The sequence below is a fragment of the Typopeltis vanoorti genome, chromosome 7, assembly GCF_054136105.1.
Source record: "Typopeltis vanoorti isolate ZY-2024b chromosome 7, IOZ_Tvanoo_1.0, whole genome shotgun sequence".
Taxonomy (NCBI): Eukaryota; Metazoa; Arthropoda; class Arachnida; order Uropygi; family Thelyphonidae; genus Typopeltis; species Typopeltis vanoorti.
The window spans coordinates 73,397,823-73,411,246 of record NC_143555.1 but is presented as its reverse complement, the minus strand read 5'-3'; the positions used below and the strand labels follow the sequence as shown (position 1 = coordinate 73,411,246).

Here is a 13,424-nt window from a genome sequence, read left to right as displayed (position 1 = left end):
AGTTATATATATAAAAAAAAAAAAAAAAAAAAAAAGACAAAGCAAAAGAGAATTGCCAATGAAATAAAAATAGGCAGAAAGAAGTGGGCCATATACTAAGGATGGAAAGAGAATATATTCTAAGGTAGTTCTAACATGGATACCAGAAGAGAAAGACCTGAACTAACTTGGCAAAGAATAACAGAAAAAGAAGACTGGTTGGGAGATCTATATAAATTAAGAATAAGGGAGAAAATGGATCATGGCTTTACAGGTCACAGGGTACAAAGAGGATAAGTAAGAAGGTACTGATGTTATATCTCTGTAATCATGCTGTACCAATTTTTTTCTTCTCTGCAAAGAGAGTGTGTCAATTTGTTTGTTTGAGTGTGTGTGTGTGTCATGTACACACTTGATGTATGTTTAGAGATGCACCTTATTGTTTTCACACTGTGGTAGGTAAATTGAGAAGAGTTCAATCCAATTGGTGCAATGACTTTTAAACTTCATTCCTTTTAGAATTCAGGAAATGACTAATTCAAGACCAAATTATTAAAAATATATTTAATGAAATTAAAAACTACTGTATATACATGGATATAATATGATTAAATTAATATAATATCTATAAAAACTATAAAACTATTCAGATACAAACCCCTTCTAAATTAAAGCTACATTTTAGTGATCTCTTTTATCTGAATAGGATAGATTCATTCTCACACTTACTCATTCTATTTATTGGTTTGTTTAACATGTACTTAATCAGTTAACCAGACTGAACACTGTTTTTTACAACAAATTCCTACAAACAATAAATATTCATTCAAGTCAGTTTTATGAGGCCTTTTCTCAAAATATAAAATTTCTTAACCTCCATGGGACTATGCAGTGTTTCCTTATTTAGCATATATTGTTCCAATCATCCTCACTGTTACACTGAGTTTTAATATTCTCATCTCTTGTAATTAAACTTGCCTCGGGCAGTTTAATTACAAGAAGATATTATGCACAAATCACTAATTCTTTACCAAAGAAAAACAGTTTCTTTTACTACTTCATAAAATGTATCAAAGTAGAGTCTCTTCATTAAAGCTGCTTTATGGTATCACGACTGTAATTCCATCACATGTTCCGAGAAAATAATTCTTTACCAAAGAAAAACAGTTTCTTTTACTACTTCATAAAATGTATCAAAGTAGAGTCTCTCTTCATTAAAGCTGCTTTATGGTATCACATGACTGTAATTCCATCACTTGTTCCGAGAAAATAACTTATTTAGCATATATTGTTCCAATCATCCTCACTGTTACACTGAGTTTTAATATTCTCATCTCTTGTAATTAAACTTGCCTCGGGCAGTTTAATTACAAGATATTATGCACAAATCACTAATTCTTTACCAAAGAAAAACAGTTTCTTTTACTGCTTCATAAAATGTATCAAAGTAGAGTCTCTTCATTAAAGCTGCTTTATGGTATCACATGACTGTAATTCCATCACTTGTTCCGAGAAAATAACTCAGAAGACAAAACTTCCCATTTTGCTTTTCTTTGAATGTTTAAATAAGTTATTTAAATACTATCTTCTTTTATTAATATTCACTTCTTCATAGTCTTACTTTTTCCAGTGAAAGGATTCATCTTGCTAAGATTCCTTTTTTGGAATCCTCTGTTAATAAATTCCAAAAGTTTTCTTAAAAACTTCCTACAACAAAATTCTCTGGTCTGCATTCTCAAACTTCCATTTTCTCTCTCTCTCTCTTCTTACCCCCCTCCATTATCCCAGTACCAAACTTTCTCTGTCAGCTGTCAATCACCTATCAACCTCCTCGGCAAGCATTCAATTGGCAGTAAATGTTGTAATAGATTTAACGGTATTGATATGAACACATGGATAAGAAAATAACTATTTATTAACTTAAAAGCTAATATTTCGCTGGTATTATATCCAGCATCTTCAGCACACAACACAAAGTTTGTTACAAAGAAATTGTCAAAAAACTCAAACCCTTGCACATTAAAACACCCAGAACATATGGTGCTCCTAAAATACACAAACAAGGTACACCTTTGTGCCCTATTGTAGATAGTATAAACAATCCTATATATAAACTAGCTAAACATTTTGCCACTTACACAAACAATTCTCCCTCTTTTGTTAAAAATTCTACCCATCAAAAAAGTATTTTAGAAAAACCACACCTTAAATAGTTCAGACCTAATGGTGAGTTTTGATATCATCTCATTATTCACTAATGTACCATTGATTGAAACACTTAACTTACTTAATTCACAATTTTCCCCAGATATATTTCAGCTATTTAAATTCACTGTACAGGCAGGTTATTTTACATGGAAAGGGAAAATATACAAACAATTAGATGGGACAGCTATGGGTTTCCCCCTTCCCCCCCTCCCCCCAGCCAACTTCTGCATAGAACATCTGGAAAAACTAGCTATCAAGACAGCCACTCTCAAACCTAGTCTCTGGCTATGCTATGTTGATGATGTTTTTGCTATTTGGCCACATGGCCCAGACACATTGAATACATTTTTAGTGCATCTAAATAGCCAGCACCCTAAAATCCACTTTATTTCAATGGAACGAGAAGCCAATCATCGCCTACCCTTCATGGACTCACTGATCACACGTATTCTAGAAGGTTCCTTATTATTTTTGGTTTATAGAAAACCCACACATACAGGGAGATACTTACACAAACAATCACATAATCATCCTTCTCAACAATATGGTATCTTAAAAACACTAACCCATAGAGTTAGAGCAATCTGTTCCAGTGACATTGCTCTCTCTCTGCTGAACTTTCTCACCTACGTCACACCTTCTTAACCAATGGTTATAATCCTCATAAGATAGATAACATACTAAATGCTACCCAGAAATCCCCTTTGTCTACCACAGAAGACTACAACAAAACTATCACCATCCCATGCATCAAAGGCACACATCTGAAAAGATATCTAGGGTGCTTAACAAACACTAACTGTGCACCGTATTTAAACCTTATGTGAAATTAGCAACTCTCATCCATTGACAACTAAGGAAATGCACTCCAGGAGTCTATGAAGTGCCCTGTTCTTGCCATCAAGCCTACTACGGACAGACAGGAAGAACTGTGGACGTCCGCTTCAGTGAACACAAAAAATATATCTGACACTTTCGCTACGGCAAGTCGGGTCTGGCAGACCATGCTTTGGATACCCCAGCACACAGCAACAGTTGGGAAAAAACAAAAGTAATGCACAGAAGCTTCTATAAGTCAGAAAGGTTGTTCCTAGAATTAACAGAAGCCTTAAAACATACTCCAAACCTTAACAAGTATGGCTGTATAAATCTACCAAAGATTTGGGAGACAGTCATCCTAAGACCAAATTAATATTTATTACTTTTATTTTATTTTATTTTTTTTAAACTTTCTAAGACTATTATTTGGACTACTATTTCAAAACTTTGAACTATGGCATATTTTTTTTTTTTTTTTAAACTAGATGGCACCCTATTAGGACTTGAGTCTTGTGTTGCACGCTCCAATTACTTATGCACAGTGTAACAGTGATTACTTATCCAGTGTAACAGTGAGACTAAGCCCCACTGTTACACTGGATTGTGGTTGTCTTGAATTTGTAACAAACTTTGTGTTGTGTGCTCTGAAGATGCTGGATATAATACCAGCGAAATATTAGCTTTTAAGTTAATAAACAGTTATTTTCTTATCCATCTGCGTTAATATCAATACCGTTAAATCTATTACAACATGTCTGACAAACACATAAGCTTCTCCACGTGTTTAAGCAGTATATGAGAAGTCAGTAATGGCTGATGTGGCTTCATTAGCAGAAAGAGAATGTCTTCACAATGAAATTATAAACAACTATCAGATATTTGATAAGTACATCAATCTCAAATACTCTACAGTTTTTTCTTTAACATTAATATCAATTTCTCATTGGGCACATCACAAGCGCCGATCATATGTGGTTATGAAACAAACTAAATAAAATTCTAACATAGAAAAACAACATAAAAAATTGATAATTGAAAATTATCATTATTTTTACACTGATATGTACTCCTGATTGCATTCCTCTTGATTATTTTCTACTACACTTCTATCACTGCTTATGCCATTTAATAATTTTTCAAAGTAATTCAAATTTCAAATGATAAAAATTACTTCAGAACAATAGAGTAACTATCTTTTGTTTCAGCATGACCTTTATCATTTCTGATTTTTGTCTTGACTTTTAAGCATTTTAATAGCTTGTGAAAAGATTTTTCTAAGTCCACATTCTTATTTGCAAGGAATGTCCAATATAATTTAATATTTTCTGGACTGGCTCTTTAATCCCTTGCTTGAATCCATTGAAATTTGAATTTTGTCTATCCTTGCAAGCAATGGGTGAATCAATTAACATTTTTTTCAGATTATGCCAATGAATTTTCAAGGTTTAGTTCTTGTTCTCAAACTCTTTAATCGTTCTCCAATAATATTTGTATGTTTAAGTCTACATTTCACCTCTCACGGTGACTTTATTTTAAAATTAGAAAAAAAAAATTTCTCACATTTTTTATTTCAATACAATATTTATTTATATCCATTTCAAAGCTAAATGGTGGCCACTTCTATTTCACATCCTTTTTTATATTCTTGTATTCTGAATCAGAGTGAAAGTATCATTAACATTCTTCACATTTTCCTAAAGCATTTATATATTTTATTCATTTTATTTATGATGTGAATCATACCCATAAAAAGTTAGCAATCATAAATTAATTTCAATGATGGGCTAAGGGTCAGATAATTCAGATATCCTGTTCTACATGTCAAAAATGGAACTTGTTCAAGCTATTCTGTCTTCAATAAGCATGGTGGTGGTGGTGTCACAATGGGTAATGAAATAAAGATACACAAGTCCAGTATTCATTTCTTACTTGGATGTTTAGATCTCGCTCTCTCTCTCCAACTTTTCCTTTATGTCAGATAGCTGCCCTCTCTAATGACTCATAAAATTCCTCTGCTTCTTGCTTCATAGAAACTTCTGTATGACTATAATTAGCAAAAATAAATCTCACTCTTCATGTTCCCATGCATATATCTATTTCTTCCTTTTTCTAATAACTATTGCCTAAATATAGTATCTTATAGTTGTAATTTTGCATTATCATGTATCTTCTTTGTAACAGTCTTCTCACGGTAACTCCAATTATGTAGAACAGGATATCTGAATTATCCTGTCAAATCTGCCAAGATTAGTTTATTCCAGTAGGAAGGCTTTTCATAGTTGTTCATTCACTGATGAAAACAGTGGAGTGCTGTTTAACCAGGCGCAATCCAGTTAGCACAGCATTTTATCATGCTATACCACCAGTTTAGTGTAGGGTTTAAGCCATCACACTACAATTTGATTGCCAACCAATACTGGATTTGCCAAGAGACAATGAGGAAAGGGCAACTCTTACAAGTAATTATTCTAGGTATCCAAATTATTCTTATCTTCAGTTTTTATGTCACCTGTATTCCTTTTGTGAAAAGATTTTTCACAAAAGGAATACATTTGCTACAGCTTTAAACAGGTCATCTTTGTGACATTTTTTATTTTCTATATACTTTCCAAAGTCCTTCCACAACTTTTGTTTAGTTAACTTTTACACATAACTTACAAATCATTAATTTTTATCTCATCATCATCAATTTCCTGATAAGTACCCCTAAGGAGTGTTCAGGTTACTATGACAGCACCACGATTCAGTTTACATTATTATTAATCTCCTATTAACAAATTTCCTCCAAATCAATCTATTACTTATGAGCACTCCAATATTGGAGTGCTCATAAGTAATATTGTCATATATAATGTTCTGTGCTTCTAAGGCACTTCTTGACTGAATCAATCTGCCTAGACCTTGGTCTTCCTCTGGGTCTCTTACCTGCTACCTTGGTATCAAACACCTGTTTTGCTAACCTTTCTTCACCCATTCTTTTTAATTTGCCATACCACCTCAGATTAGCTCTGCTGACACACTTTGACTGCTAATAATGTCAAGTTCCTTTCTAATATCTTCATTTTTAATATGATTCTGCCATTGATGCCATAGGTTCCCTCTCCTAATTTTTCTCAGAACCCTCATATCTGTGGTCTCTAGTCTTTGATCAATGCTTTATTTCTAACCCAACTCTCAGATCCATAACTTAAAACAGGTTTAAACACTGTCTTGTATACCGCTAGTTTGGTGTTTTGGCTAATTTCGCTCGTTCCATATAAATTTATTCAGCTGGCTACCCACCATACCAGCTTTGAGATGGCAGATTAACCTGCCATCTTCACTAAAAACCATGGCTAAATCGCTGAAATATTTTACTTGCTCTATAGGATCTTCATTCAGAATGCAGCTAAAGTTTTCTATGCTCCTGCCTATTTTCAGAGTTTTGGTCTTTTTATGGCTGATTTCCATGCCAAATTTGTTACAGCTGTTATTCAATTTAATTAATGAACCCTGGAGACTTGCACTAGATGTGTTTAGGAGTACAACATCATCTGCATAAAACAAAAAGATATGTATTGCTCTGTATGATGTTCCATTTGCCCTATATAATTGTAGTGTTTTGAAAAGCTTTTCTCTGGCACCTTGCATATGCCTTTTACAGATCTTTGTCATATTCCCACGATTTCTCAACTATTTGTCTTAATGTGAATATCTGATCTCGACAACCTCTGTTTGGCATGAACCCAGCTTGTTCTTCTCCAAGTTTCTCTTTCTCATCCTCTTTTCAAGTATGCTTACATAAATCTTACCTGGAACACTTATCATTCATCTATAATTCTCACAATAAGTTTTACTCCCCCCCCCCTTTTTTTTTTTATAGATGGATACACTATGAGAGCTCTACTCCAATCATTGATAATTTGGCTTTCTGAAAAGGCCAAATTATCAATGATTAGATCTTCTGAAAAGGCCCTCTGAATTATGCAGTGTAGCCACTGCAAAACTTTTATACCTCCATACTTAAGAAGCATTTCTGGTTGAATATGATCTGCTCCAGTTGCCTTTCTGCATTTCAAGTTTTTGGTGGCTTTTTCTATTTTAAGCATTGATATATACTTCTCTTTGCATTTCTCTTGAAAATTTTCTAGTCTGGTTTTGTCACTGCTTGGTTTGTTTAACATCTTTCAAATCATTACTACAGACATCTAGAATATTATTTTCAGATTTCATGTAATCTTTATCATATTTGATTCCTTTTACAGTATTCTTTCCTTCATTTCTAAGCTTCTTCAATAGCCTGAAGAACATTTTGCCACGTTCCTGATACTGATTTTCTATATTCTTACCAAAGTATTCCAATGACTTTTGTTAAGCTGTATGTAAAAGTAGCTAAACAAAAGTCATTGGAATACTTTTTCTTACATTTTTGTCTGTATTCATTTAGGGCATGTGCCGAATTATTTGCTAAGAACTTTTGGTTCTTCAACTTCTTGTGTCCACCATGGCGTTCTTATTTTTCTATCCTTGCAGACAACTTTACTACATATCTCCATAGCTGAATCAATGTCTTCTTCAGATGCCACTGAGACTCCAAGGCAAGTTTGGTTCTTGTTTTCAATTTCTTTCATTTTTTATTCAATAGTGTTTGTATAGCCGAGTCTACAATTTACTTGTAAAAGCTGCTCAACTTGAATTCTTTTTAAAACTTTGCTACATACTGTTCTTTTAAATGTTATATCCATTTTTATTCCGCTTAGTACTAAGTAATGGCCGCTTCCAGTTTCATATCCTCTTTACGCTCTTGTATCCTGAACAAGCATAAAGATATCACTATCAACAAAGACGTAGTGAACGAGTCTTTTCTTTTTGCTTGTGACTTCTCAACCATGTGAACTTGTGTGCATCTTTATGATGAAACATGGTGTTAGTAATGACTAGTCCATGTCCTGAACAGAAGTCTAGTAAATACTTACCATTATTATTAGATCTGTGCTTTTCTCCAAATTTTCCCAAAATGTTTCTATATGCTTGGTGGGATTCATTCAGATCTCCAACAAAGACCACTTTTTTCCATTTTCTTTATGTCAGCTGCCTATTCTAATGACTCAAAAAATTCTTCCACTTCTTCCTTGGAAGAATCTTCTGTGGGACCACAGGCACAAATAAGTTTCATTGTCCAAATGAAATTTCATTCAATGAAACAAATAAGTTCCATTGAATGCTATTGCTACTCCTTCCTTTCCATGATCATTACTGCCTGAAAATGACATCCTATACTTATTATTTAGTAAGGTTTCATCTATTTTTGTCTTCTTTGTCTCAGTAATGCCAATTATGTCCATGTAGTAATTTTACAATTCTTCTGCAAGTTAAATTTCCTTTCCGTTAATACTCCTTATGTTGATGGTTCCTATCTTCAGCTCTTCTGATATTGGGTTTATTATTTTATATGTTGAGCTGGAGCTTGTTCCAGTAGCTGACTTTTCACTGTTCATTCTGGTTCCCTGATGAAAACAGCGGGGACCTTGTTTAACTGGGCGACGCACCATGAAATCTCATTATGTTGCACCATCATATGCATTTGTGGTTTAAGATGATATCGAGCACAATTTGGTTGTATGCGAGTCCCAAACTGCCAGCCCATCCTCATTCGTTCATTACTCAGTAGATACCTACTAACAGGGCACACCACATGAAGGTGAGGATTGGACATTAGATCAGAAGCCCCAGTAGGTTCTTCACATTCCTGAAAGGCGATGTGGAGGTCTTCTCCAAGTTGTTCGACTTTGATCTTTAAGTGACCCCTTAATTTTTATCTGTATTCTCTAAATGCTCATGTTGGCATTACTTGCTGGGATCTTTCAAAATGATTCACCCACCCAAGAGTGCATCTATGATCTTGTTTCCACCATAAGTTAGTTTTCTATCCCTGCAAAAGTGTTCATTGCATTCCTCTATGGCTGAACCTAGCATTTGTTCACATAAAAGCCAAAAAATGGCAACAGCTTTTTTCTTGTTTTAAACACTTTTTTAATTCGATAATGCTTTGAAACAAAATTATTTGAATCTACGGTTCATTCCTGAAAATGTTCAATTTTGATTCTTTTAAAAAACTATCACAGATATTTTTATTTCATTGTGATACTTATTTTTATCCTGCTCAGAACTGAAGTGATCACATTCTATAATCCTAAATAATAATCAACAATAACAATCACTAAGTCTTTTGTTATTTCTTGTGTGTTCTTTTTTTGTGAATTTACATAAATCTTGCTGTTAGAATGGTGTTGGTAATGTCCAGCACACTGTCCTGAACAAAAATACAACAGTGCTTACCACTGTTCTTAGACTACCTCAAAATTTTCTTAAAAAATTCTATATGTGAGATTAATTTCCATCAAGAACAAGGTTTACTCCTCTTCTTTACTTGTCAGAAGTAAGCCTTTTTCTATATGTCAGCTATCTTCTGTAATGACTCGAAACAAACTTCTCCACTGGAACTGTCTTGCAGAATTACTGGCAACGCATTCCACTGTACAAGTTTCAATTTCAAAATCTGCCCAAATTACTCTACTAGAAATTTTCTGCATACAAGAAAATTATTTCTGTGTCTTGTAATGAATACTATAGTGATTCTTTCCTTTATGTGATCACTTACAAGAAGAATTACAAAAATATCATATCTACATAATTGATAATTTTGTTATTCTTCTGTCAGCTTCACCACTTTTTAATTGATGTTTCTTATGGTAATAACAGTCTTCAATTCTGTTAAGTATCAAAGTGTGCCACTAGGTGATTTTTTTATTGTCTGCCCTTGATTCAGATGAACACAGTTCTTGTTGTACCAGTGTGTGTGTGTGTGTGGGGGGGGGGGGGGCTTTTAAGTAGCCAATCCAGTATATGATTTGGTCAGCTAAATCTGAAACTGTCTGTCAGTTCTCATTTGTTTCAAAATCCAGATGGATATATAGTAACAGGAACACTACAAGAAGTTGAGAATTGGACATTCAGTCAGAAGCTGGAGTCAGTTCAATACATTATGTACAGGTTCCTGTCACAATTTTTATTTATTTATTTATTTTTACATAATTCAGGTACCCCACAATATAGAACAAACATGGAACATTTTCAAGCCTTCAATAATAAGCAGGACAGTGATCATCTCACAGTGGGCAATGAAATTCATCTCCCACCTAAAGACCATCACAAACACCAATGCCTACAACAGGATTCAAATCTATCCCCCCACCCCGGCTATAAAGCAGGTATGATGCTGAAATTTAAAGACTAATCAATTGTATTGAAAAATAATAAAACCATAAAAAGTGATAAGAAAGCAAAACACGAATAACTGCAATTCTAAACGCAATTCTCTTCGGTTTCTCATAGTTATACAATAACCCAATTTGATGTTCTAGCACTTTGAGGTCTATGTTGATTATTCAAATCAGAATATCCTATTCTTCTTATATACAGGTAAGGGACAAAAAAGGAAACAGTGACATGATTAATATGCTGTTGGTCCTCTAGCCCAGCTTGTATTCTTCGAGTGAGAGACTCGATCAGTGCTTGGAACTCAACAGGAGGAATTTTACACCATTTGTTCAACAGAAACTGGACCAATTTGTCTTTGTTCTTTGGAGGTGGGAATCGTTACCTGAGAGCTCATTTTAAAATGTCCCATAAATCTTCTATAGGATTTAATTCTGGCAGTTGGGATGGGGATGGCAGACAGGACACCTTGATGAATGGTAACATTATCCTGTTGAAACATGGCTGGCTGCATAGGAGAAAAGTGTGTCAATATGGGATGAAGATCATCACTTATGACTGAAAGATAACATGCAGCATCCACCTTGCCTTCAAGTGTACCCAAACCATGCCACCCCGAGACCATTACAGAACCATTAAAACAACAATACACCACATACGTATTATTGGATCCTATTTTCTACTCTGTTGTATATTCTAGCTGTTGACTGACTTCACATTCAAACACAGAGAAAATTTATTTTTAACTGCACCATTCTATGTTCTAATTTGCATAAGCAATGTTGTGAAATCAACCATCAGTTAGCACCATATAGTTATCAACTTAATTCAGGCTGAAATTCTCTTTATTATATATAGGGTTCCCACTAAGATTCGAACTATTTTAATGAGCAGTGCAATGAAAGAAATAAGGTAAACAAAAGATTCAACTCAAATAAAAATACTGAATGCTTTAACACATAAATTTATATTAAAACAAGGATTTCTAGTAAGGATAATACAATTAAGAATGAATAAGTTCTCATTAAGACATTAGTAATTTACTCAGCTGAATATATCAATTACGATTAGAATTTATGAATACATATTCCACTCTTCTTATTATCAAGATTCCAAACACAATTTCACTCTAAACAAAGCCATCATTCAATACATTTTAAATATTGATTCAGTTTAACTATTCAGAACAATCACAAAGTACAACTCATCAGACATTCATTTAGCAACTTGAAAGTTTATCAATCTAACACAATAGTTCTCAGAAAGTTCAGTCTCGATTTTACATGGCGTTCTCACGTAACAGGCTTCACTATATCACACATTCAAATATGAACTATTAATCCAGAGATACTTCATATATTACATTAACAAGGAAATGTTTCACTATATCACACATTCAATCTCGACTGTTAATTTCAGCAATATAAACTATATGATGTTCTCCAGAAACAAGCTTCGCTACTTCACACGAGGCATAGAAAAGATATCCTTACCGGTATAAACGGTATAGCTTCCACATTATCGAGAATCCTAGAAACACTCCTTGGCCCTTGAATACTTTCACTTTGAGAGCACACAAATATTATAGAATCCTGGGTTTCAGTAACTGAAACCCAGGATTCTATAATATTTATCTTTTTGCTCGTAATTGCCTAACTTTCAATATTTCTTACTCATTCTTATCATCCTTTCGTCCAACGCTATCCTTCTGTGAGTCGACAGGAATTCATAAAAGAATAAGAGCTCAAAGAAAGATAAGTCAAAATACAAAGCGGTTCCCAGTCCTTCCTACTCTGTTCAACTCCAGGTTATTTCTTCCTCCTTTTTTCTTTCTACTCTCTCCTTTTTCATGTACTGCTCATGACATCCTACTCTCCTTTCCCGCCAAAATCTGGTTCTAACTGGTTTTGTTGATACTGAACTGGCTTCTTGTATACTGTACAGTATACTCACGTTAAAGCATGTGCTAGCTAAAAATAACATAATTTCTCATAACAACCAATCAAGTCTTATTTTGAAGAATTTCTTGGATACATTACATTTTACTAATAACATAAAAGGATTACACATTTTACAAATTTTATCTCTGTATCAGTAGCATTAATCTCCTAATAATAAGCGACATGTAATACATAGTTTTTACAACTGTACTTCATATAAAAATAATAAATGAACAAATAAATATTAATAAACATAACGTGAAAGAAATCATATAAATAGCATACTATTAACGAGATTATTAGTCTGATGAGCAAATTTGGCTTAGGGAATTAGCAGATTATGTTGGACTTTGAATGAAGTATTAATAATTTCCAATTCTCCTCATTCAGAATCCAAGAGTATTCATCACAGGCGTATCTATGACCAGCTGCCAGCCTGGCTCCAACAATCACCCCCCCCCCTTTCCAAGTCATGAGGACCTCTCTAGATTCGATTTTAACATACAATTAACAGCAGCAGGCACCCGTTTGCCAATAAACACACATCCCTAGGAATGTGTGTTTGGTGCATTATAGACTCTGCACTGCAACTGCTGATAATGCGACCCAATAGCTCAGTGTTTCCATTTCTTTTTTGCAGCAAAAAGTGTGAATGTGGATTCATCAGACCATATCACATAGCTCCACCACTGTATAGTCCACGGCCTGTGATCTCTGCACCATCCACTGGATGTGACAATATGCATTGACGGGAAGTGATGAAAGGCTTGTATAAGACAACCCAACCGTGATATCCAACTCTGTAATTCCTGGTGCAGAGTTTTTGTTGAAATTTGTGTCTCATGACTGATGTTGAATTTTTAACACAACTGCTCAGCAGTAGCCTACCTATTTTTTGTGGTACAGAGCACGAACGCTTGAACGTCCCTCTCTTGCAGTAAGCATTTTTGTCCACAAATGCATTTCACTAAGGATGCTTATCCTGTTGACTGCCATAACTTTAGAGTTTGTTCCTTGACTAACATGCAATTTCAGCTGTTTTGGTCATAGATGCACTTGTCAGCCTGGCTCTAACAATCACACCCCTTTCAAAGTCACTGAGATCCTCTCTGGATTCAATTTTAACATGCAGTTAACAGCGGCAGGCTGCTGTTAACTGCATGCAAACATATGCCTCTAAGAATGGCAGGATTACAAATGCAAAAGAACTGCATTTGTGTT

At 34.2% G+C, this 13,424-nt stretch overlaps 1 protein-coding gene across 1 annotated transcript in view; it reads right to left on the bottom strand.

The window, feature by feature from the left end:
* POSH (SH3 domain containing ring finger posh) overlaps positions 1–13,424 on the bottom strand; it is a 552,023-nt gene that overhangs the window by 85,943 nt on the left and 452,656 nt on the right. The gene's annotated exons all lie outside the window — the stretch shown is intronic.